Source organism: Rhipicephalus sanguineus, unplaced genomic scaffold (genome assembly GCF_013339695.2).
Source record: "Rhipicephalus sanguineus isolate Rsan-2018 unplaced genomic scaffold, BIME_Rsan_1.4 Seq347, whole genome shotgun sequence".
Taxonomy (NCBI): Eukaryota; Metazoa; Arthropoda; class Arachnida; order Ixodida; family Ixodidae; genus Rhipicephalus; species Rhipicephalus sanguineus.
In genome coordinates this window covers 35,035-56,181 of record NW_023615064.1, presented here as the reverse complement: position 1 = coordinate 56,181, position 21,147 = coordinate 35,035, and the positions used below count along the sequence as shown (strand labels likewise).

General features: G+C 51.3%; 1 protein-coding gene and 1 pseudogene across 1 annotated transcript in view; one reads left to right on the top strand and one right to left on the bottom strand.

Annotated features, from left to right (window-relative positions):
• LOC119377101 (uncharacterized) overlaps nt 1-21,147 on the bottom strand; it is a 133,772-nt gene that overhangs the window by 81,034 nt on the left and 31,591 nt on the right. The window lies entirely within an intron of this gene.
• LOC125756634 (uncharacterized) lies at nt 19,835-20,918 on the top strand (annotated as a pseudogene).

The window sequence follows — 21,147 nt, the reverse complement described above, 5'->3', positions numbered from 1 at the left end:
GTCAACAGCCGAGCACTGTAACCACTGGGCTAGCGTGGCGGCTCCTCACCTCTGCAGATAGGCCGGATTTCAGCGTCACAGTTATTTGTACACTTTTGAAGTTGAAATCGAGAGTTCGATGGAAACCCGCCTGGTCGGGAAGAAACATGATGAAGGGAACGAAGTACAGCGACCAAATAAAGCTTAGTAATTACTCGAATCTAGGCCGACCCCGATTCTAAGCCGACCCCCTAAAGTCCGAAGCCTGAAAAAAAAAAAAAAAAACTTACCTCGAATGTAGGCCGGGTAAAATTCACAAAGAGAAAACATTTATTGAAAATATGAAGATAAAACGGAGCAGTTGGTTCATCATCAAGATGCCGCGCTCATTCCGAGCCGTCATCGCTGATCTCTTTGTCGCTGTCCTCAAACAGTGCGCAATCCTCGGTGCCATCAAGCGCATTTCATATGCCGCACTTCTTGAAAGAGCGCACGATCAAAGTTCCTGGGATGTCGTCCCACGCTGCAGCCACCCAGCCTGCCAACTGAGACAGTGATGCCCACTTGATGCGGCCCGTCGGCGTCAGCTGGTGGTCCTCGGTGCTTAACCAGTCCGTGTATAATCCCCGCAAACGATCCTTGAACGGCTTGTTGATGCAAACATCAAGTGGCTGCAATTGGCCCGGCATACCACCAGGTATCACGGCGAGGTCGGTGTCCATTTCAGCCAGCGCAGCCTTGACGCTGTCGGTCAAGTGTCCGCGCTACGAGTCCAGCACAAGGAGAGAATGCTTGCACAGAAGGGCGCCTGGACGCCGCCGCCATACGATATTCAGCCACTCCTCGACCATGGCGCTGGTCATCCAGCCGTTCTCGTTGGCCCGCACAATGACGTTTCACGAGAAGGCCTCTTTGGCGGGCAGCGTCTTCCTCTTAAAAACGATATAAGGAGGGAGCTTGTGCGTCCGCTGTGCAGCACAGCATCACAGTCGCGCGCTGCTTTTCATAGCCCGCAGAGCGCACCTTCACTTCATTCCTTGGCCCCTTTTTCTGAGACTGTGTACGCCACCGGCATATCAAAATACACCGGCGTTTGGTCCGCGTTGCCGATTTGGCCTAGCAGATACGCTCTGGCTTCTCTCTTCCGAAGCACGAAACGCTGGAACTCCAGCTACTTCTCTTCAGTCAGCCGGTAACTTTTGGGCGATTGAGGTGCGACGAAGGAGGCTGAAGCCAAAGCGCTTCATGAATTTCTGCAGCCAGCCTCGGCTGGCTTTGAAGTCTGCCGCCGAAACACCTTGCTCCCTTGAAAGCGCCCTCGCCGTCACCTGGAGCACTTCCGTTGTCACTGGAAGGGCAGCTGCTCGCTGCGCCCGAACGAAGTTGGCCAATGCCGTCTCCATTTCAGGGTGACGGCCTTTCCGTGGACCGGTAAAAGCCATCCTCGTTGCGGCGCACGCGAAGAGCTTCTCCCGTTAGCCCCTCCAGCGACGAACATCCTTTTCGTCCACTCCAAAGTCCCGCCCGGCTTTAACGTTGGAGGACGACTCCGCAGCTTGCACAACTTTCCTTTTATACGCCGCACTAGAGTGTACTAGAACAGGGGAGTGCTCGGAACGGCCGCAGCACCAATGTACAGAAAGTGAAGCCCAAAGAGGGTCAATCCGCCTGTGGCGCTGCGATCGGTAGTCTGCAGCGAGATTCAGTAACGAAGAAGAACAATGTACATGCTGCGGGGGAACTAAGGAAACGATGGAACATGTATTGATTGAATGTGGCGATATTCACCCAGGTATACGTGTGGGCACGAGTCTACATGAAGCCTTGGGTTTTAGGGAAACAATGGAAAGCTGAACACGTCCGCGATAGAAATAAGTAAGAGACGGTTAGAGTATTGGTGGCAGAAAAGTAGAGATAAAGAACAAAAATAAATAATGAAGGAAAAATAAGGTCATTCTGCCTTAAGAGGCAGAGAGATGGACCGTGAATTTATATTTTTTGGTATAATAACATAATTTAATCAATGTAGATAAGGTATTAGGCCAACATGAAACAAGGAAGCTTTTTTCTTTTTTTTTCTTCGAGCCTGGTGGCAGACATGCCACCGCGCCGTTTTAAAGGGGACGCTCATAGCATCCATCCATCCATCCATGCAATGTGTCGTCATTTAGGAGTGGCGTGCGGCTCCGCCAATGTGGTGCAGGGGTAGAATGCCCGTTTCCCACTCAAAAGGCCCGGGTTCGAATCGGAGCTGAAGATGGTGGGTTTTTATTCTTAGTGTCACTTTTATAGCTGTATTGGTCTTCCTTTGTTTCTTAAAACTAGCTTCTGTTGCTACGTGTTGCTACAAAAAGTAACGTAAAATGTGAAATACTTTATGTTTTTGTTCAATCCCGGGTGGTGGTGCTGCAAATAACTGCGCTCACTGTCAAATTTCTCCTATTTTACTTCACATTTTGCGTTACTTTTTGAAGCAACATGTAGCAACTGAAGCTAGTTTTAAGAAACAAAGGAAGACCAATACAGCTATAAAAGGTGACATTAAGAATAAAAACCCACCACCTTCAGCTGCGATTCGAACCCGGGACTTTTGAGTGGGAAGCGGGCATTCTACCCTTGCACCACTTCGGTAAAGCCGCGCGCAACTCTTAAACAACGACAAATTGCAGACTACCGATCGCAGCGCTGCAAGCGGCTTGACCCTGTTTGGGCTTCACTTTTGGAAGCTCGTTCCAGGCACCCCTGTTCTAGTACACTCTAGCCGCACTATAGGCTAATGACTACGCTCGTTTGGCGCCATTGAGCTACGCCACACACAGCCCACTCGAAGCGAGACTCGAACTGACGAACGGCTCGCCTCAACACTCGCCACAAAGATAAAAATGGCGGCCTCGCGTGCGTACTTAAGCCAGGTGTTGGCTCGGCTACTAACGGCTACAATACTGTCTAGATGGCGCTAGTTTTGCAACACTTTTCTCGATGAAAAATGGCGCGTTTTTCAAAATCCTCGAATCTAAGCCGACCCTGGAGTTTGATACAAAGAAATTCCGAAAAAACTATCGGCCTAGATTCGAATAAATACGGTAAAAGAAAACGATGTTTCGGCTTCCATATGGAAGCCCCAAACAACTATTAATGTCTCCTATATAGGTTTCAGATACGACAGAGGTCTCCCTCTGTGTCCCGACTGTGGGGCGGTTAGCGACTTTAAGCACATGCTCTGGGTGTGCCCCTCTTTGCAGCACCACACAGACCACGGCTTGACGGAGGAAGCCTTTTCTACTTTCCTCACGAGCCACGACTGGTTTGACCAACTCCGGGCTGTCCAGAAGGCCCACGATGCGGCGGTGAGGCTTGGCCTCCCTGTCCCAACGTGGGAGCGGCCCGCAGTCTTGCCCCTATAAAAACGGGGCGAAGATTCTTCCGGACCCGAATAAAGTTAACTATCTATATAGGTTTCAGCGCGTGAGGCAAGCACCTGTCTCAGTTGTGCCACAGAAGGTTTTCTCCTCCGCTTCTATGATGAACGCAGTGCTGTGAAACGGCTTCGTGAAAATGCTGCCATCGTCATTCTCCAACAGACAAAGGGAATGCCACGGTAGTTCTGGACACCTCCGTCTACAAAAGAAAAATGCTGGATTTGCTTCGAGACCAGGCCACTTACGTGCGGCTCAGTCGTGATCCTACGTTAAAGGTGCAGAAGGAACTACAGAAGCTCCTTTCGGACGTGTTTCACTTTGTTCCGCCTGAGAAAAAAGGCTTGTACTACTCGCTTCTCTGCCACAATGGATCGCCCCCTGCGCTTTATGGCCTACCGAAAATTCATAAACCGGATGTCTCTCTTCGGTCCATCGTTGACTGCACAAACTATCGGACAGAATTTTATCACCCCTCGTAGGAAAAGGCAACACTCACATTGAAAGGGTTTGCAGCGCAAGCACGGTAGTGCTGAAGGAAAGGTATAAAAGCGAGGAACGGAAAGCAAAGAAGGACGACACAGCGCTCGTGTCGTCCTTCTTTGCTTTCCGTTCCTCACTTTTATACCTTTCCTTCAGCACTACCGTGCTTGCGCTGCAAACCCTTTCAATATGCATATTAACCAACTAGCCCAAATAGCCGTTCTTCTTCAATGCAACACTCACGTACGCAACTCAGCTCATTTCGTTGAAAAAGTGAGGTGTTGGTCCTCGAAGTTTTATTTGACGTTGTTTCCTCTTTTCACTTCCATTCCCATTGACCTCGCCGTTGAGTCGTGTGCTGCTGCTCTGACGCTGATCCACATCTAGCGGAAAGGATGCCTTTTGATGTCCCCGATTTGAGGAAGCTGCTCAGATTTTTGCCCTTGCCAACACCTACTTCTGCTTCGATAAGGTCATCTACAAGCAAGTTCACGGTGCACCTATGGGTGCCTCTATCTCGGTTACTGCGGCAAACCTACCAATGGAGTAGCTGGAAAATCGGGATCTCGCTTCTTTCAGCCCTGGTCCAAGAATTTTTCTACTATACCGTAGAACTGGAAGCTGACCAGAGGCTACCTTTTTTAGATGTACTCATTAAAAGGAACAATGGGGTGCTATCTTTCAGCATGTACAGGAAAGGCACGCATACTGGCAGGTACCTGAACTTCCAGTCTATCCAACCTGACACTCACAAAACGTCAGTGGTTGCCTCGTTGTTAGGTCGTGCGAATCGCATTTGCACGAAACCGGAAGACCTGACCACAGATGTGAAGACAGTTCGGAGGACATTTCGACGTGCGGTTACTCACCAGCGTTCTTTAACGCGGTGGAACATCGTTTGTCTGTTCCCTCCCAGCCTGCCAATGTCAGTCAGAAGAAACGCGCCCCTGTTCCTTATGTGCATGGCATAAGCGAGACCTTACCACGCGTATTGCGTAGCTACGACGTTGAAGTCGCCCATGTGCCTGTATGCAAGTTAAGAAAAGCACTTGTCGGTGGGAAGGACAAGCTACCAAAGGAAGCCTTTCCTGGTGTTGTTTACAAAATCCCTTGTGCGGATTGCCAAAGTGTTTGTATCAAGGAACCGGCAACTTCAGACAGCGCATGCGCCAACATCAGAACGATGTTGAAAAAGAAGAAAGTGGCGTCTAATGCACTGGCCGAGCATGCAGCCATGACTGATCACACCATTGACTGGACAAACGCGAGTATCATCGGGAAGGAAAGAAACTGGAAGTCACGCCTGTCTCTCGAATCGCTCGAGATCCAATCTACAAGACAGACACTGAATTGAAATGATGGAAATCTTCCCTCGTCGTACGCGTGGTGCTTGCGTCACGTGCTGAACCCTATATAGGAGACATTAATAGTTGTTTGGCCTCATTGTGAACAAGGCTTCCGTATGGAAGCCGAAACGTCCTTTTCTTTTAAGCTTTTATTTGGTCGGTGTACTTCGTTCCGTTCATCACTTTTGAAGTTGTATTGCACACAGAGCATGGGTGTCTGGTAGAAGACCATCAATTGGCCAACTGAAGGGCGTACTAGAGGGCCGAACGCAGGCAAAGGTTCATACTATGCACTGCCGAAACCAGCACTATTAGTGCTTGAGTTATCCACAGGGCTAGCACAGCTCTCTAAGTAGACATGGTGCTGAGGATACAGAAACATGCAGCACTGAATACAACACCGCACCAGAGGAGGAACACATCGATCTATGAAACTGTCACACGTCTCCAAACCATATGCGCAATTCACAACTTTTACACAGAGGGCACTTCACATTTGAAAGGATGCAAGAATGGGCTTGTTGGTAGTGACAAATGGCGAAACTTGTAGCACACAAAAAAGACATCGACATAGAAAGTGACGACGCACTTACTTCCAACAGAATGTTCATTGAACAGAGGTGAAACATAGGAGCTGACTAGTTGCGCAGAGGTGCTGAGAGTCCTGGCTGGGCTGACAAAGCAAAATCAAATACAGCGATAACTAAGGGGCAGGAGCAGATTAAAAGCACTTGAAATGCTACACATTGACCATGTGTGAAGCCACGCGACTGCGTTTTGTTCTTTTGTTCTTTTTCAAATTCTTTTCCCATTAGGTCAATAGATGCTGTGCTGATGCAAGAACCTACTGCTCTCGTGATTTCCACTGACTCAATAATCTCGCAGGTTGTCGTATTGTTGCTACTGCCGATGATGACGCAATTACCAAGTGAAGGTGCACAACCGCAGCTCCTGCAATGCTGACTTAAGAAGATCAGCTGCTACATTCCGAGAACTGTTAAAATGCTCATAAAGTCTGTTATTTAGGCACCTGCCAGTTTTCCCAATATAGTTCTTTTCGCAAGACAGTGCTGTTGTGTCGTGCGACCCCTGGTGACTGTGGTGGGAGGGCTCGAGCCGAGGCGGCCGAGGAGGCAGGCTGAAGACCGAGGGCCGCGGAGTAAAACACACGCTCCGAGTCCCCAGCAGAAGTGCCCCCGTTTATTGACAGTGCACCCTTTATATACTACATCCTATAGAGGGCGCCTCATATTTGACTTGGCACTCGCGCCCTCTACAGTGACATGCGACAACACCAGTGCGGTAAGGGTCTCTGTTCATGCCACTGGGTGGAGATGGGCCTCCCCCATGCCTCTTCGCTACCACCAACCCGGCGTGGCCATGCCGGTCATGTGAGCCGTGCCTCGCTCACCAATAGCCCTTCTTGTGTGTTTTACTCCAATAGCGGAGTAAAACACACGCTCCGAGTCCCCGCAGAAGTGCCCCTGTTTATTGACAGTGCACCCTTTATATACTACATCCTATAGAGGGCGCCTCATATTTGACTTGGCACTCGCGCCCTCTACAGTGACATGCGAAAACACCAGTGCGGTAAGGGTCTCTGTTCATGCCACTGGGTGGAGCTGGGCCTCCCCATGCCTCTTCGCTACCACAACCCGGCCGTGGCCATGCCGGTCATGTGAGCCGTGCCTCGCTCACCCTTCTTCCCCCTCCATAAATCCACCTGCAATAAATGCGGGAGAGCAGTCTCCCGTGAGACTCGCCGAAGCTTGGTCTACGAGTCGTCACTCTACGCGCCTCCCGTCACTTGACTTCCATCGTCAGCCTGCCGCGGGGTTACGCCGCGCTCCTGCCCTACACAACACATGGCGACGAGGTAGTTGAACCGCTAAGCTACTATGACAGGCAGAGCCAGGAAGAGCACGACGTGACACTTGCCTTCGAGTAACACTTCTCCGGCACATCGGTGCTTTGACCTTCCTGCTCGCTAAAATGGCGTCGGCCTGACTTTTCTTGTTCCCGTTCAAGCTCCCTCTGCGACACCACCTTCCTGCTTGAGATTACTGCCTACAGCCTGCACGCATGGCGGCCCTTTTTCCTTTTTGCCAACCTTCCTCCATCCCTCGACGTGCCCGGCACGCCTCCTATTCAGTGGCACAAATGGGAAAAAAATTTCCAGGTACACATAAAGGTGGCCGGCGGAAGCGGTTGGGAGGACGAAAGACACGCGTCAGCACTTATCAGCGCGCTCGGCATCGAGGGCCAACGCAAATACTTCGCCGTGCAGGAGCAGCTCGAAGCACAAGGCGTCCAAAATGCTCCACGCACAACCAGCACGCCGGCGGCGTTGGGCTCGGGAGTGGTGTCAACGACCGACACGGCGGTGACGATGGAGCACGACACGTTGTTACAATTCCTGGACGGGCTTTTCGCCGAGACGATGAACGTGCTAGCCGAGCGGCACCTGTTCACGAGTTACGAACAACTGCCCGTTGAAACCTTCCTCGAAGTCGTCGCAGCCCTCGAGGAGAAAGCCCTCTCGTGCAAGTTTGGTGCCACTTACGACGACAGAGTACAGGACCAAATAATTCACGGGGTTGCCAACGCACATGTACGGGCCAAACTTCTGTCGTACGGGGAAGCCCTTAAGCTGCAAAAGGCAGAAGAAGTTTGACGCGACTTGGAGGCGTTCAACAAGGTCACTGCGGCGTTCAGAGAAAATGAACGGCTACTCGGCTCGCTCGCCGGTGAAGGCGGTAGCGTCGAGCGCATCGCACATGGCTTCGCAGCAGCACAAAATGGCGGGTCGGCTGCTTCGGCGGCCCCGCATGTGACTCAACATGGTGGCGGCTTCCCCCCCCAACGTGGGCGGCCGCGTCCGAAATGGCTAACGCGGGTTCGTCAGCCCGCCTCCAGGACGGCGTTCGCGGCCAACAGTGTCAGCCTGCTTCCAAGCCTCAAGTCGGCCTCTGTTTTCGCTGCAGCAAGTTAGGGCATTCGGCGACTTTAAGAAATTGTCTGGCCAAAAACAAAGTTTGCCAATTTTGCATTATCAAAGGGGCATTTCACGGCAGTCTGTCGTAAATGACAAGCGTCGGTACAGGAAGTTACCCCCATTCAAGACGCTGACTCCGGCACTGCCACAGTCCTATCCGTGCAGACTGCGCCGGCTAGCCCAAGGGACTTGCGTATCCCTGTCGTCGTCGGAGGACATATCCACATGTCATTGTTGGTGGACACCGGAGCAACTGGATCGTTAATGACCAAGAGTCGTTCGAGCACCTGCCTGGCGGAGCCCTGGGACGTGTCAAGGACTGCATCCACCAGGCCAAGAGGCGGCAGCACATCGTGCCAGTGTCTGCCAAGCTGCGTCGGCTGCCTTTGGCGCTATGGCAGTAGGACGCCAGCGAACTGTACTGGCTCCAGGATGACGATGTTATTGTCGGCGGCCGCGGTCGACCGCTGCATTCAACATTGCACATCAGCAACCAGGTGTTGCCTGCGCAGGCCATTCGCGGTGGCGCTGCTGTCCAGTGCTGGTCTGCATCTGCTGAAGCGCAGCCTCAGAGGTCTTCAGAGTTGGCTCACAGCAGCCGCAATCCGCCAAGTCCTTGTGGGAGAGATGGGGATGGGTCTCCGAAGTCGGCTCCAACACGCAATGTCTTCCTGCAGGGCCTGGGTCACGTCACCCCCAGCAGACACTTGGACTACACAGACTAAAGAGCTATACTGCCTTAGAGGCCGCAGAGGTCTAGTGCGTGTGTGTGAATGTTCAGGAATAGTGCAAGCTGGCACTTGTGTTTGGTGTTGGCGAACTGAATTTCCTTTCTGTATCCTAGGTTGTGTTTGCGTGCTCCTAGGACTGAACTTCTGTGTTACGCAGGTTTCATTCCCTCAATAGGAACTCGAATTTGAATTTTTTTTCTTTATTGAGTGTTAGCAGATGTGCAATATAGTAATCATAAAGTCATTCACATGGTGTGAGCATGCAGCACCCTCGTTCGGGCGGCGCACAAACAGGAGAGCGCGCGATGGCGAGAGAAGAAATAAAGAAGGCGCTGTGGTACGTGAAGCCATGGCTCACGTTCCTTGCTGGCATCGATTATGGTTCAGGCGTGTCTTTCGTTCGCTCCTGTGGCATAAGCCTACAAGTGGCATAAACCTACAAGTACGTCCCTGCGCCAACGGCATGGTGGAACGCCTTCACTGACAACTGAAGACCGCCTTGACTACCTGCCTCAATAGAGCGACCTGGGTTGAGGCCTTGCCACTGGTGCTCTTAGGTTTACGAGCTGTCATCCGGGCAGACCTGCAGTGCTCACAGCAGAGCTGGTGTATGGCACTTCTCTACGGCTTCCGGGAGACTTCTCACGTCAACGAAGCTACCAGACCAGCCACAACAATTCCTTCACCGCCTCCTCGACTGCGTTCAAGACCTCCAGCCCACTCCACCCAGACTTCCAACACAAGACCATATTCGTCCACCGTCATCTCGCCACTGCAACACATGTTTTCGTGCGCCACGACACGGTCAGACCCCCTTTGACACCAGCCTACGACGGACCATTCGCGTCCTTAACCGCACCCACAAAACTGCCACTTTTCTTCAGAACGGCCGTGAAGAGACAATCAGCTTGGACCGACTTAAGCCGGTGTACCTAGAGACCGCCATAGAAAGCCTCTCATCTACGCCTGACCTTCCGTTGGACGACCACAAATGGCATGCAACATTCCGACTTCAGTCTACACGGGGGGCCCTATAAGCGGCCTCGTTCGGGCGGCGCGCAAACAGGAGAGCGCGCGATGGCGAGAGAAGAAAATAAAGAAGGCGCTAGGCTGTGGCACGTGGAGCCATGACTCACGTTCCTTGCTGGCATCGATTATTGTTCAGGCGTGTCTTTCCTTCGCTCCTGTGGCATAAGCCTACAAGCAGTACTGCTACTCTTAGCCTATCTAAATGCAGCCTGGGTGTAGAGGGCGCGAGTGCCAAGTCTAGAGTTACTGTATATGCTACCTTTAGGTAGCAGAGTTGCGCCAAGGTACGCCATCTTGGGCTCCGAAGTCTTGCGAGAAAGCCACTCACCACCCGCGTAGGAGCCGCGCTCGCGCGACAGAGTAACAGTGTTGATTTAAACAGGTCTTCATGGGGCTTTTATAGCACTCGTCACATTCTAAAACAGTGAACGCAAGCAAATATACAAAAAGTAGTAATATTGCGTCGTGCGGGTATACAGGCGAGAATTCTGTCTTTTCTGTTCACTTTTTTTTAACGCATTCATCCTCCTCTAGGTGGCGCCACCGTCCCAGCTTGGGCACGTAAGCGCTATTCCGCTAAACTAAAACACACTGCCGCAACGAACGTTTGCGGCACGGTAATGATATTCCCTAACCCCCGCTATCACCTAACGCTAAGCTAATAACTGTCTAATAACAACAGCGCCGATGTCAACCGCCCTTGAGCCGCCGGAATCTATGGAGTGTCCGGCATCGCCTGCGAAGTGTTGGCTTCTCCGCAGCGCAAAGGAGCCACCTATGACCACGTGACGGCGCTCGGCGAATAGCGTTGCTTGTAGAGGGTTCTGCTAGAGGACGGACGTGTTTTTCGTGGGCTCCGGAATGACAGCGTCAGATAAGTTATTTTTTTTTTTGCATAATTCGAGCTGTTTTTTTAGTTTTATGAGTACATAAGCCACGAGATTGAAGCTTAATAGGGCTTACAACTTGTACTGTTTCCTGTGTGACAGTTGCCTGGGTGTTTTTTTTTATTATTTGTTTGTTCGGACACCACGTGGCTGAAAGGTACACATGTGCTTTGCAGTGTAGCATACTTGCGGAGTTTAGCGATATCATTTGGCTTTAAGTGGATCTAATCCGCCGTGGAATGATCTAGCCATGGTCAAAAAGACCGTAAAGTGTTCAGGGTGCAGAATGGGATGGAAATAGAGGTTTGTACGGGATGAGAAGACAGAGGGAGCTGACGCCAAGTGTAATCAATGCGAGTTACAGGCGAAAATGGAAATAATGATGGCTGCCCAGAATGAGCTCATGGTAAGAATTGCTGAGCTGGAGAATGCGTTGGCGACAGAGCGGGAAAAAACGATGGCTATGGGGGAAAGGCTTAAGTCAGCCGAGGAGGGGTTAGCAAAGGTAGTCATGGTGAACAAGGAAGCAAGCGACAGCGGGAACAGCGGGGCATCGACCCCCACAGTGGTAGACGCGAAGGGGGAAACAGGTTTGGAAAAGACAGGTGCCGGGGTCACAGGACCCAGCTTCCGCGAAGTAATATTGGAAGGGGAGGGAAAAAGCAGCAGTGGCACGCGCTAGTAACCGAGGCAGTGGCCAGGTGCTGGACAGTCCTGCAGAAAAGTCGGAGCACGTGATAATCGCCGGGGACTCGAATTTAGTGAGATGCGCAGAAGCAGTCAAGGAAAGGGTGAGAGGCGACAAACGAGTTTTAATAGGGAAGTTCCCGGGACATGGGCTGGGATCAGTGATGAGACAAGCTAGCGCAAAACTCGCAACTAAGGCTAATGGACGTAACCTCGTGATAATCGCGGGAGGTCTAAACGACGTCTTGAATGAAGAATCAGCCGAACTAGCGACCACATTGGCGAAAGGGGTCGATGACATGCGCGCCATTTCCCCTCAGGTGCAGCTAATGGTATGCACAATGGGCCTTTTTCAGAAGGGTAGTCTGCGCATGCGCGGCGGCGGTGACGACACGCGCGCCATGTTTTTTGAGGGTCAAAGCGTGGCGATGGATGGATGGATGGATGGATGCTATGAGCGTCCCCTTTATAACGGGGCGGTGACAAGTGTGCCACCAGGCTCGAAAAAAAAAAAAAAGAAAACCTTTACTCTCTTTTTCCTTTTTTTTTAGCGTTGGCCTAGTGTCTTTACTTCAATTAAAACTATTTTACTCCAGAAGACAAAAAAAAAACCTTAAGTTTTCAGCTTCGTTCTGTGCCCTTTACGGCAGAATGTCCTTATTTTTTTTTCCCCATTATTTATTTTTGTCCTTTCTCTCTAGTTTTCTGCCACCAATACTCTAACCGTCTCTTACTTATTTCAATCGCGGCGACAAGAGCGAACTGAACGCCACCTGGCGTGGAAGATTTGCAAATTTTCCCGAAAAATACCAGGCCTCCGAGAATGTCTACCGGCACGCGGCGGGCAACTTCGGAGGCCATGGACCCTCAATTTCGATTTCAGCGATCTCCACTAGAGGCGCTGTTCAGACCTGAAAAAGGCCCATACCGGAGGTACCGGTGCGTGACGGCAACCTTCAAAGAGTGGTTGTCGACGCAAACAAAGAGATATGGCAGATGAGTCGAGAGAAAGGCATCGAGGTAGTGGAAATAAACAGAGAGGTGCACAGGTGGGGTGGTTTTCGAAGGGACGGAATACACTTCGATAGGAGGCTTGGTCATGAGGTGGGTTGGCGACTTGCGGGACGCGCAGTAGCTTTCTTGGGGGGGCCCACGGGCCCTTCGATGCCCAGGGTAGCTTGTAATGAGGAAAACAACCAGGCAGTATATAAACAACCTCTTTAACAGGCAGTATAGCGAAAAACCAGAGAAAAGGTAAAAGAAGGGAGAAGGCGCGTGTTGCCATTAGTTACATTAACATGCAGGGTGGCAGAAAAAAGGCAAAATGGTTAGAGATTGAGGGACAGTTAAACAAGGAACAGATAGGTGTTTATGCGGTTACAGAGACACACCTTAGAGACTTGGAAGAGCCACCACATATTGACAATTATATTTGGGAAGGATGTCACAGGATCACATCAGAAAGGAGAGGTGGGGGTGTTGGAATGCTAATCCATAGCAGAACAAAATTGGATAGAGTGAAACAGACGTGTTCAGAGCACCTCTGGTTTCGGGCACAGTAGGTGGAAAGAAACGTGGCTAGGCGTAGCTTACTTGTGGACGGGGAATAACTGCAGAGAAAAGAATTTGGAGATAGTGAAATGCATAAGCACCGATATTAAAGAATTTGGTCATGATGCCGAAATAATCCTTCTAGGGGACATGAACGTTCACATTCATGACCTTGACGGATATTCAGACACCAATGGCAAGTTATTGCTAGATCTCTGCGAGCAACATAGTCTTGAGATAGTTAACGTGGGGCCTAAGTGTGAGGGGCAGATCACGTGGGAAGTCGGAAACAGGCAATCGAGCATTGATTATTGTCTCATGACAGAAGGAATATATGACAAACTTAGAGAGATGAGAATAGACGAGGAAGGCATTAACAGCTTGGGTAGTGATCATAACGCATAATATTAAAAATGGGATATAAAACTGAAATAAGAACATAGAATCAATGTTTGGCAGCTTGTATCTAAATGACAAACACATAACAAACATCGCCGCAAGAGTCGAGGAAAAAGTTGAACTACCAGGCAGAGACTGGAAGTATAGTGAGCTGCTACATGTAATCACGAAAGAAATGGAAAATGAGAAGAAAACTATTTGTTGGAAAGGAAAGAGGAAGCCAAAAAGTTGGTGGAACAAAGAAATCCGGGAGGCGATCGAGAAGCGACGTGAGGCATCACGGGAGCACAGACAGGCAAAAAAGGGAGAAGCTGCCACAGGACGAAGTCAACCAAATATGGGAAATCTATTTAGAGCAAAAACTCATTGTGCAGAAATTAGTCGAGGCTAAAATTAAAGGTGAAAGTGAACGCTGGATGACAGAGATTCGCAAAAAGAAGAAGTCCGCGCCAAGGATATTTTGGAGCCACCTAAAGCGCTAGGTAGGAAGTCTGTCACAATGCAACAACGTTTGGTAGATGAAGGAGGAAATCAAATGGAAGGGCATGAAGTGCTAGGTTACATCCGAAAGATAACAGCCGATTCGTTTAAAAAGGTCACCCAGGGGATTCCCCTGGTGAGTAAAAGTACGCAAAGGAGTGCAACCGACGAAGATGTAGTACTAGAGAATTTCAATTGGAAGAAGGCCGAAGGAAAAATTCCTAAGCGCACTACTCCGGCTTAGATGGGGTTCCCGTCAGCCTCATTACGAACTCGGACATAAAACTAAAGAAGCACTGCTGAAAGCCGTAGAAAAGTGCTTACAGGAGAGGGAAATACCAGACAGTTGTCGAAAAAGTAGAATGAACTTAATCTATAAAGGCAGGGGAGAAAAGGATAACATTCGCTCGTATAGACCGCTAACCATTATATCGGTGCTATACAGATTGGCGATGCAGGCAGTAAAATTAAAATAGAAGCGTGGGTGGAACAAAATGATATTTTGGGAGAACTTCAGAATGGATTTCGAATCGACAGGCGGTTAGACAATAATCTGTTTGTTCTTACCCAGTGTATAAAAATATCGCAAATAGAAAACAGGCCCTTATACGTAGCTTATCTGGATATCACCGGGGCGTATGACAACGTTCATCTGGAAATTTTGTGGGATATATTGAAAGAAGTGGGCATAGGGGACGACTGTATACAGCTTTTGAGGGAATATACCGAGAAAATACAGTTTGTATAGAATGGGAAGGAATAAGTAGCAAGGACAGCGTTGAAATTAGCAAGGAACTGAGACAGGGATGTCCTTTGTCCCCGCTGTTATTCATGCTGTACATGGTGAGGATGGAAAAAAAGCGCTAGAAGGTAGCAACATTGGATTTAATTTGTCACACAAGCAGGTCGGCACGATGGTTGAGCAGAAGCTTCCAGGTCTATTTTATGCTGATGATATTGTCTTATTTGCGGACAGTCAAGATGATATACAGCGACTGGCAGATATATGCGGAAGGGAATGTGAGGCTCTAGGACTAGGATTTAGTGCAACAAAATGTGGATTTATGGTATTCAATGATCACGAAGACCATGCGGTCTTCATACAGGGCCAAAAATACCGAGGGTAAGCGAGTACAAGTACCTCGGAGTATGGGTAAATGAGGGGGACAGATATATGGAGGTACAAGAGAAAGCATCGGTAGCAAAGGGAAAGAGGAATGCTGCAATTATGAAGCACAGAGCTTTATGGGGATACAATAGGTACGAGGTGCTTCGAGGGCTGTGGAAGGGTGTGATGGTCCCGGGGCTTACATTTGGGAACTCAGTGGTGTGCATGAAGTCAGAGGTACAATCAGGAATGGATGTAAATCAAAGGACGGTGGGCCGCCTCGCGTTGGGGCGCTCACGGGAAGACGACAAATGAGGCTGTAAAGGGTGATATGGGATGGACAGGCTTTGAAGTGCGGGAAGCTCAGAGCAAAATGAGATTCGAAGAGAGGCTGAGGAAAATGAAGAAGAGTAGATGGGCAGAGAAGGTTTTCAGGTATTTGTATAGAAAAAGCGTTGACACGCAGTGGCGAAAAAGAACTAGGATGCTCACCAGGTAAATATACGGCTAGCAGTGCAGGCGATATGGCAACAAGGAGCATTAAGCGGAAGGCCAGAGAGGCGGAGAGGACTTATTAGATGGCAGCGATGGAAAAGAAGCCGGCTCTGAGTAACTACCGAAAGGGAAAAAACGAAATAAGGAGGGAAAGGTTTTATGATAATTCAAGGGGAAGCGCTTTACTGTTTGAAGCAAGGTCGGGCTGCCTTAGAACGCGTAGTTCTAAAGCGAGATTCAGTAACGAAGAAGAACAATGTACATGCTGCGGGCAAACTAAGGAAACGATGGAACATGTACTGATTGAATGTGGCGATATTCACCCAGGTATACGTGTGGGCACGAGTCTACAGGAAGCCTTGGGTTTTAGGGACAACAATGGAAAGCTGAACCCGTCCGCGATAGAAATAAGTAAGAGACGGTTAGAGTATTGGTGGCAGAAAGGTAGAGATAAAGTACAAAAATAAATAATGGGGAAAAATAAGGTCATTCTGCCTTAAGAGGCAGTGAGATGGACCGTGAATTTATATTTTTTGGTATAATAACATAGATTTAATCAATGTGGATAAGGTATTAGGCCAGTATAAAACAAGGAAGGTTTTTTTTTCTTTTTTTTTTCTTCGAGCCTGGTGGCAGACATGTCACCGCCCGTTATAAAGGGGACGCTCATAGTATCCATCCATCCATGCTGGAATCATCGAAGGCAGAGCGAGCGGCGTCCGGAAAAGAGTGGTGCAACTCGCTACCTAAAGGTAGCATATACAGTAACTCTAGCCAAGTCCAATATGACGCGCCCTCTATAGGCTGTAGTATATAAAGGGTGTACTGCAATAAACGGGAGCATTTCTGCTGGGGACTCCGAGCGTGTGCTTTTACTTTCGCGGCCCTCAGGCTTCAGCCTGCCCGCTCGACCGCCTCGGCTCGAAACATCCCACCACATTGGTGTCAGAAGTAGGATGCGTGGTCCCACCACTCGACATGGCTAACAAAGACGCTCCAGTTCCTGCTCTCGCTGCCCAGTCTTCGGAGACCGGCTCCGTTCTCGTTCGACGATGCCGGCGAGTGGCTGCCTGGTTACAGCAATTTGAGGACTATTCTTTCGCCACCGGCATGCACGCAGCCCCGGACGAGACTAGGGTCAGACTCTCCTCTACTGTATGTGTCCCCGGGCACGGCATCGTCCTCAGTTCACTCATGTCCGACGAAAGAAAGCGTACAAGTCCTACGAGGAAGTCACCCAGCGGCCCACAAGCTATTTCGTGCACCCCGTAAACGAGGTGTACGAGAGCTCTCGGTTCCACAAGTGGATGCAAGAGCCAGGCAAAACCGTCTACAGTTTTTTCACGGCCCTTCGGAACATGGTACGCAGTGTAACTACCATCACCTGCCGTTGAAGAGCGCTGTTTCGCAAACCGTTTCGTCGTGGGTTTTGGCGGATTCTCACCTTTCAGACAAGCTGTGCCGCACTCCCGAGCCTTTCCCCTGGACGACGCACTCGTGCAAGCTCCTCAGCACGAAGATGCCGAACACGAGAAACAACGCCTGTCCCTCACTGCTGGGCAACTGCCTACGGTTAGCTCACGTGGACGCGGTGACTTCACATAATACCCGCGCAGCGTGCACGCGGACGACGCAACAAACGGGACTCTGGCAACTTTGCCTACTTTGCGTCACGTGACCGGCCCGACGGTTCGCACACGAGCAACAAAGCCAGCGAGCCTTCGAAAGGCGGCCTAGGCCTAAGTGGGCATGCCAATTTTTGCGGTCACGAGTTTCACCGATGGTCCTGACTGTCCAGCGGGCCAAAGCGGTCTGTAACCACTGCAAGAACGAGGCCACTTCGCGGCGGTATGTCACTCAAGGAAGCGCCTCGGATCCGTAGAGCTCCACTCCGTCGCGGCCGTTGGCTCGCAACGGGCGGTACGTTGAGGTGCGTGTCAACGGGCACCCTCTCATCTTCAAAGTGGGACTCTGGTGCCGATGTCTCGGTGGTTCCGCGCACGTTCCCGGCTGCCCAGCCGTCCTCGATAAGCCGCGTGGCGAAGAACTTTTCGGACCCGAGAAACAAGCCCTGAAGCTTCTCGGCACCTTCGACGCGGCGCTGTCTTGGAGGGCAGGCAAGTCAACGAGTGCCTCTACGTCGTTGCGGGCAAAAGCAGCCACTTCTCGGCTATCCCGCTATCGTTTGCCCTCGGTGTCGTCAAGTTTGTCGGCGCAACCACACCAGCCCTGCCGGAAGCACCACCTCGTGAAGTCTCTCCAGCCCTTTTCACCGGCCTGGGCACGTTTCCGGAAGAGTACACGATATGTTATCAAGCCTGACGCGGTACTGATGCCCTCAGCACCGCCCGGCGTATCCCGATACCAACTAGAGACATAGTCAAAAAGGAGCTCGACAAGATGAGCAGGGAGGGCGTGATCCGGCGCGTCGACAAACCAACGGACCGGTGCGTCAGACTTGTCGTCGTCCCGAAGCCAGTGGGGGGTTACAGCCTGTGTGTTGATTTGACAAACTCAAGTCGTTTTACGTGAACGCCACGTACTTCCGCCATCGCGCGATCCCAGAAGTACACGACTTTCATCACACCGTTTGGCAGGTATTGCTACTGCCGCCTCCCATTCGGCATAACATCGGCCCCGGAATACTTCAGCGTCAGATGTTCGCCTGCTGGAAGGGTTGGCCGGTGTTGTTAACCATATGGACGACATCCTTGTGTTTGGCCCGCACCACAAAAGAACACGACCAACGCCCCAGGCAGTCGTCGGTCACCTCCAACAAACGGGGGTCACCCTCAGCGCTGCCAAGTGCACATTCGGCGTGTCCAGCGTGCGATTCGTTGGCGTTGTCGTCGGTGCCAAGGGATCACTCCGGATCCAGGCAAAGTGGCGCCCATTCAGCGCATGCAAGCTCCTCAGGACGTTCACGGTGTCCAACGCTTTCTCGGTATGCTCAACCATGTCGGTCGCTTCCTCCCGGGCCTCTCTCAAACAACTGCGCCAATCAGAAGTCTCCTGAACAAGACTGCAGCCTGGACATGGGGACCAGCATTTGAAAAGCTCAAGAGCATGCTGTCCTCAGACATGTGCCTCGCACGTACAACCCTGCACTGTTGAACGACAGTCCCTGCAGATGGCAGTTCCTTCGGGCTGGGCGCTGTTCTCCTTCAAGACCAGCCATCAGGGGAGCGCCGACCAGTTGCATACGCCTCTCGAGCACTGATGGAAACGGCACGGAGGTACAGCCAGATCGAAAAAGAGGCACTGGCTGCCACTTGGGCCATCAACCGATTCGACGAGTTTCTTCGGGGTCTTCGTTTCACCCTAGAGACTGACCATAAGCCGTTAGTAAAGCTCCTAGGAACCGCGGACCTCGATCTCATGCCACCACGAATCCAGCGCTCCGCATCCGCCTTCTCCAGTACCAGTTTGACGTCAAGTACGTTCCTGGGAAACAGCTGGCCACCGCAGATGCACTCTCAAGGGACCCAGTCGTCCAGTTGCCAGCGACTCCAGTAGTTGACAGTGGAGCTGTCGTTCAAGAAGCACCCGTGCTATCCCTCCCACATTTGCAGTCCTCCTCGAGGAATTCTGAGCTCACCAGGCTGCAGATGGGGAGTGCACGCAACTCAAGTTGTACTGCGAGCAAGGTGGCCCAGAAAGAGAATCTGCCTCTCAGCATGGCTCAGTTCTGGGCTCATCGGGCCGAATTCGATATCGGTGACGGCCTTCTCCTCTACGGTGGACAACTGCTGGTGCCACGCTTCTCTGCGGAAGCACGTCCTCTCCCTCCATCCATGACAGACACCTCGGAGTGAAGCGCTGCCGGCCATTGCCAGGGGAGCTGTCTGGTGGCCAACCATGGGGAGTCAGATCAGAGCATGGTGGAGAACTGTCCCAACTGTGCCACCACGTGGATCCAGCGAGAAGAGCCACTGCTGCCTACTGTGACGCCTAGCCGTCCCTGGGAGCGAGTCAGGGGGACATCTTTCATCATGAAGGAGCCGACTACCTTGACGCAGATTACTACTCGATGTACCCAGAGTGCTGTCCCTTCGCTCGACGACATCCACAGCGTGATCTGCATCATCAAAAGTGTTTTCGCAAGGCATGGGATCGCAGAGACCCCTCGTCAGCGATAATTGGCCTCAGTTTTCGTCGGCAGAATCAGCGTCTTCGCCCAGAGCTACGGCTTCGCCCCACGTCACCAGCAGTCCCAGGTACCCGCAGCCCAATGGGGAAGTCGAGCGTATGGTGCGGACGGTCAAGGAACTCTTCAAGAAGTCTCCGGACTGGCCTTTGGCAATGTTGGCATACCGCAATGCACCTGGCGTGACCGGGTACACCCATGCTCAGCTGCTCATGGGGCGCAGCCTCTGGACTGCCTTCCGGTCCCAACGGCCGGATTGCTTGCAGAACCGCCTAATGCTGACTTCCACTAGCGCGACAGGCCCAACGACGTCGCCAGTGCCAAGATTTTGACCGTCGACATGCTGCACAAGAATTGCGGCCCCTGGAGGAGGGAGAGAGAGTGCGGATTCGCGACACATATTGTGCTGGCACTGTTCTTAGCCCAGCGCAGCATCCACGCTCCTATGTGGTCCAGACGGATTCAGGTGCTCTCGTTCGCAACTGGAGACAGCTGGTTCCGCAGCAGTCTCCGTCATCAGGGGGTCTAGACCTCGGCAGCTCCATTCCATGGACCCAGGGATCCGAAAGCCTGCCACCGACTCCAACTCGCCCAAAGCCTGTGTCCAGCAGTCCAACTCCCAGGGCACTTACTCCTTTACCAGTTGCATCGCCACCGGTTGCCCCAGCCATAGAGTTTCTTACAATACTTACTAGAGGGAACTCTGGCGCTAGTGTCTATGGGAGCTGCAACGCATGGCGCTTCAGCCAGCATAGGAATGAAGGGTAGTACACGAATTTGTCTAAATTTCGTTCTTTCGACTCCGTTTGGCTACGCGTCGCCTGGATCGCTTTTTAGCAAGACGAAGTTCAGCAAAATGTCAGCAGTTCCACTTCACCACTTTATCTTTTTTAGGCTCACCAATTCAAATCTCGTCACGAAGTTCACAACGATCCATTCTTTTATCCGAAAGAAAACCAACACAGCAATAAACAAATCCACAAGTGCGTTCGAAGCCTGCAAGTACGAAGACTAGGCAAATCCGTGTACTACCCATCATTCCCATGGTGGCTGAATGATCGCAGTGCCAGAGTCCCCTCTAGTTAATTTTAGGAAACTCTATGGCCCTAGCTACTCCCTCAAGACCGCCTGGGTTGGTTGTGCGCACTCGGTCTGGACGTTGTGTTAGGCCATCGGTGCGGCTGAACTTGCAGAGCGTGCCATGGACATTGTCATTACGTTGCATACCTGAGAGTGAGGGGTTGCTTTCTGTTACTTTCCAAAAGGGGGGATGTAGAGGGCGCGAGTGCCGAGTCAAATATGAGGCGCCCTCTATAGGATGTAGTATATAAAGGGTGTACTGTCAATAAACGGGGGCACTTCAGCTGGGGACTCGGAACGTGTGTTTTTACTCCGTGGCCCTCGGGCGAGGCAT